The sequence below is a fragment of the Thalassophryne amazonica genome, chromosome 11, assembly GCF_902500255.1.
Source record: "Thalassophryne amazonica chromosome 11, fThaAma1.1, whole genome shotgun sequence".
Taxonomy (NCBI): Eukaryota; Metazoa; Chordata; class Actinopteri; order Batrachoidiformes; family Batrachoididae; genus Thalassophryne; species Thalassophryne amazonica.
Window position 1 is genome coordinate 80,428,296 of NC_047113.1, and position 6,000 is coordinate 80,434,295.

Here is a 6,000-nt window from a genome sequence, read left to right on the forward strand (position 1 = left end):
GAGGTGGGATTACACCAAGGATCAGCTCTGAGTCCTTTCTTATTCGCAGTGGTGATGAACAGGTTGACTGATGAGATCAGACAGGCGTCTCCATGGATTGTGATTTTTGCAGATGACATTCTGATCTGTTGTGAGAGTTGAGAGCAGGTTGAGTCTAGCCTGGAGAGGTGGAGATATCCTCTGGAGAGCAGGGGAATGAAAGTCAGTTGGAGCAAGACTGAGTATATGTGTGTGAATGAGAGGGAGCCCAGTGGAATAGTGCAGTTACAAGGAGTAGAAGTGGTGAAAGTAGATACGTTTAGATACTTGGGGTCAACTGTCCAAAGTAATGGAGAGTGTGGTAGAGAGGCGAAGAAGAGAGTGTAGGCAGAGCGGAGTGGGTGAAGAAAGGTGGCAGGAGTGATTTGTGACCAAAGAATATCAGCAAGAGTGAAGGAGAAAGTCTACAAGACAGTAGTGAGACCAGCTATGTTGGACAGCTTAGAGACGGTGGCACTTACAAAAAGACAGGAAGTGGAGCTGAAGATGCTGAGATTCTCTTTGGGAGTGATGAGAATGGACGGGATTAGGAATGAACATATCAGAGGGACAGGTCAGGTGGGATGGTTTGGAGACAAAATCAGAGAGGTGAGACTGAGATGTTTGGACAGAGGAATGACCCAGGGTATATAGGGAGAAGGATGCTGAGGATGGAGCCACGAGGCAGGAGGAGAAGAGGAGGAGGATTATGGATGTGCTGAGGGAGGACATGCAGGTGGGTGGTGAGACAGAGGAAGACACAGAGGATAGGGTGAGATGGAAATGACTGATCCGTTGTGGTGCCCCCTAACCGGAGCGGCTGAAACAATAAGAAGATTCTTAACGTGTCTTTTGTCTTTCTGGTGAAAAGCAACAGCAGACCCATCGGACACAGAGCTGAGAAATAAAATGCCGCCTACCTCCAGGCTCCTCTGTCTGTACAGCAGGTGCATTGTGGGTTTGATTTGACAGCACGGCTGTTGTTGTGAGACCTAAAAAAAAGAGAGAAATCAAATCAGCAGACATACAACAGCCTGAGGGCATCACGCTGGTTAGAAAAGTTTTGTTTGATTTTTTTTTCTTTTTTTTATCAACAAGGGCTTTTATTAGGACAGTCAAAGAAGTTTCTAACTTTACCGAAAAGGAAGAACTGTGCTTCTGTTGTTAACATTTAGTATAGACTGGTTTTAACTTCCAGCAAAGCACGTTCGCTTCTAATATGAAGTTAAAAAAAAACAGCAGGGATGGCTTCATTTCGTGAGAGTGTTGGTTGTGACTCTGTGATCTTGGCACGGTTCTGCCTGGGTTTGGATTTCTTGTATTTTATGAACAGCAGTGAATTGGCAGGGAGTCGAACTGTTTGTTTCATTTAAGGCATCACTCAGAAACAGCGTGCAGATAAACTGGGAACCTTTTGCTTGACTTAGAAGAGTCACTCATTAAAATTTGTTCAGTCACCAAGGAAACACCACAATTGCTGAGATTTCTTGGTGGAAAAACAAAATTTTCAGTTCATTTTCAGAGATTAAGTTGCACGAACATCATGGAATCTGTGTTTGAAGGATACAAAAAGAAATCATCAACAATGATCTTCATCATCATCTTTTCTCACATCAGGGCAGCTCGGTGGTTCTGACGGTTTTCTGCCACAGAGTCCGGTACTCATCCTCCTTTTGCTTTTGGTGTTCCTTCACCCTGTCCATCCACCTCCAGATTTCCTCTCTGTGCTTCTGTTCTCATTGCTCTGTTTGTTTGTGACATCATCATTTCTGCTCAATAATACAATCCAATTTCAATTTATTTCATTTATCTAGCACCAAATGACAACAAAATTGCCTCAAGGCACTTCACACAAGTAAGGTCTAACCTTACCAAAACCTCCCTCTGATGTGGAGGAAGAAACCTCAAACAGACTAGACTTGGAGGGGTGACCAACTGCTTAGACCATTTTAACAGTTACAAGGTTTTTACAAGGTTTTCCAAAGCTGAAGAATCAGGAAACAGAAAACCAGATTAATATCAAAAACAAAGTTCATTGCTGAGATGACCACACAAGCAATTGTGCCACAGGCAGGCGGTCATCCAGCACCCTGAAATGCAGGGCCAGCCTCCATTCCTCACACCATCAGCAGGGTCCGTCCTCATGGAGCAGTACATTCCAAAAGCAGACTGCCGTGTGCTGCATCAGCTTCAGCCATGTTGTCTTGTGATCAGTCCAGCAGCCTGTGGTGTGCAGCCATAAGCCTTGTGTGATGTTGTCGGTACCTCAAAGAGAGAAAAACGAGCAGATTTAGTCGGCTGAAAAAAGTGCACCTAAGGTATGAGTTCACTAGCAATAAATCGACAGAGAAGCAGAGAGAATTCTAAGGTGATTGCTGGCCGCTAGCCCTAAGCATCACTAACAGATCTAGAATTTACATGAAATGAGGCAGAGAGCTGTTCCATTGCTAATAAGATTATTTAAAGGGTTAAGAAGCACAGTACCATACTATACCACTATGCTAATCATACAACAGGCAGAATAGATGTGTCTTAAAGTGTAGGTGACACAAAGAAATGTGCACAAATTATCACTAACAATGATGCAATGTTGATATTTAAAAAAATCCTGAACAATAAAAGTCGATGATAAGTGCACAGGTGAAGGATAAACAACAGCTGTCTGAAGCCTGCGCTCTATTTCAGCCCTCACCTGCGGCTATATTGTTGCTACGTCATCACCAGAACGGGACCTGCTGATTCAAGCCCAAATTGTAACATTTGTACAGTGGGCGTTGAGCTTGGGGGATGTGATAATCTAGTGGTTAAGGCATTGGGCTTGAGACCAGAAGATCCTCGGTTCGAATCCCAGCCTGACTGGAAAATTACTAAGGGCCCTTGGGCAAGGTCTTTAATCCCCCATTGCTCCCAGTGTGTAGTAAGCGTCTTGTATGGCAGCAGCCTCACATCGGGGTGAATGTGAGACATAATTTGTAAAGTGCTTTGAGCGTCTGATGCAGATGGAAAAGCGCTATATAAATGCAGTCCATTTACCATTTGAGCTGTTTTCGGATGTTTTTATTCTAGTGTGGAGGTTTTCCTTTTTTTAAGTCCAGTCTGAAGGTTTTTCTGAAGCAGCTGTGGAGGACACAGCCTTATGGTTTTGAGCCTTATTTAGATGACAATGAGGGAGACAAAACCTTGGAGAAAGACCTTCAGTCTGACAACAGTGACGATATTTATTGGCAGAGTTCAGATAAATAATGCAGGCGATTTCGGCATGCAGCAGATGATAAACTTTTTTCCCCTCAGCTCTGTAGTCATAACTTACTGATAAAATTTTTTTTTTAAAGTTTGTTTTACTGTCCTTGACATCAGAAAAAATGTAATGAGGAAGTCTGGATTTAAAAAAAAAAAAAAAAAAAACCCCATTTCAAATCTGAAAAATGACACGAGGGACTGAAAATATCAGCTATTTTTAAAATAAATTTTGTTTCCTTTTGTTTTGTTTCCTTTTTGAATACAGTTAATGTACTGTACATTAGTAGCATAACACGTTATTAAATATTAAAACCATTCACACAAGGAGTAAATAATATAGATCCTCTTTAACCCTCTGGGGTCCGAGGGGATTTTTTGGACAGTTCACTCGCCTGGCATAAATGTTTTATTATTGCTGTTAACAGCTTTCCCTGTACTTTCAGAATATATATGCTGTAATGGTGTTTTATAAGTCTAATAAAGGTTTACAATCAGAAATAAGAAAGGAAAAAGTCAAGAAATAGAAATAATTTTCCACACACATTTATTCAAAACACACAGCAAACTATAATAAACAACTGTTTTGACACTTTATAAAAGTAATTTGAGGTGTTGTGTGAAAGACTGTACAACAAAAAGGTTCAAAGGTCACAGGAATTCAATGTTGATTTTCGGCCTTGCCGTTTACATGTAGAAAGTTCTCCAGATTCTCTGCATCTTCTGATATATATATATATATATATATATATATATATTATGGACTGTAGATGATGGACTGTAGATGATGGAATCCCTAAATTCCTTGTAATTGAACATTGAGAAACACTGTTCTTAAACTGCTGGACTATTTTTTCACACAGTTGTTCACAAAGTGGTGAGCATCACCCCATCTTTGCTCGTGAGCCTTTTGGGGATGCTCCTTTTATACCCAATCATGCAGGGCTGTGAAATGAAAATTGTGAAATCTGAAGAAAATTTGCAGGGGGTTGAGCCGGGGTTTTGGGCCCATAGGGCCCCAGAAACCAAGCTAATTTTGTATCTAATGATACATTTTCAGCATCTGCTGGAAGAAAAAAAAATCTCAAAACAAGTGCATATTTAAATGATCCTAGACTTAACCTTTCATTTGAACTGTCAATGATAATGTTGAAATAAGAGAATATGACGTGGAAGCAGGGTCGGACTGGGAACAAATTTTGGCCCTGGCATTTTTCCTCTGGACCAGCCCACTACTGGCCCGACGAATCCACCCCCAAACACACACACCCACCCATCCATACCGAACCCCCAGTGAACAAATACTATACACCTAAACACCATGAACACACAACTAAACTTTCACTGTCATTTCACCTTGATCATAGTACAAAACGCGGACCCGGCGCCACGAGGGGGCGTCCTGATAACATTAAAGGCAATTACATATTTTGAAGAAATTACAAGTTTAAATGACTATATATATATATATATATATATATATATATATAAAACATCATGAGGTTTATGTCACAGAAATCCTACTTTACAATCACACTGCAGTCATTGCTAAATTATTTCCTTTTGCATTTATAATAAACACTTGTATTTATTTAGTGTTTGTTTTTCTGGTTGAAATAAGATATAAATAATCTACCAGACTTCAAAAAATATACAAGTTTCCATGTTATTTTATTTGTCTAAAAATAAATGTCTGAGGTTCCTTATGTTAAACAAGAAATTATCTAATCTGAAATAACAGGTGGTTTTAATACAGATGAAAGGTTTCTAAAGAACCATTTATTGATTTATTTACCTATTTCAATTACAAGTGTTCTAAACTTTTTTAATAGTAATCAGAAATTTTGAGGTAACAACAACAAAAAAACATTTCCAATGATTTTTCTTCAGAAAACTGCTCTCTAAATGAGCAGTTCTGTCACACGTTAATGTTTTGTACAGATCAGTGGTTTCTGCACCAATCGGATTGGTCCAATCCATTTTGTAGAGATCAGTGGTTTCTGCCACGAGTCTTCCATGTCACAGCTCAGTGTCGAAAGTTGGCGCACCTTATCTCGACAGAACACCGGCTGAGTTTTCACAGCCCTGAATCATGACATTCACTTGTTTCCAATTAACCTGTTCACCTGTGGAATGTTCCAAACAGGTGTTCTTTGAGCATTCATCAACTTTCCCAGTCTTTTGTTACCACTGTCCCAGCTTTTTTGAAACGTGTTGCAGGCATCCATTTCAAAATGAGCAAATATTTGCACAAAAACAATAAAGTTTATCAGTTTGAACATTAAATATCTTGTCTTTGTGGTGTATTCAATTGAATATAGGTTGAAGAGGATTTCCAAATCATTGTATTATGTTTTTATTTACATTTCACACAATGTCCCAACTTCATTGGAATTGGGGTTGTACCTGTCACATGACCAGGGCTTTCTCAGCTCGTCGTGTGACCCTTATGAGTTTGAAAAATACTCCACTTGCATCACGTGACCTGCAAAGCCAGAAGAACAGTTGACTGCCTCTGGAGACAGAGAGGACGTCCATCCGAGACACAGCGTGGTTAACTCAATTTAAAGGGGTTCGATCGACTAATGGATTTGTGTGCCGCTCTACGATTAGTGCACATGCACTTTGACACTCAGTGTTCCAGTCTGTTCTGTGACAGGAAGCTGCTGCACCTGATGTCATGTGAGCCCACAGTTAACTCTTTCACCTACACACATGCTGAAATTTGTCACGTGCATTATGTGC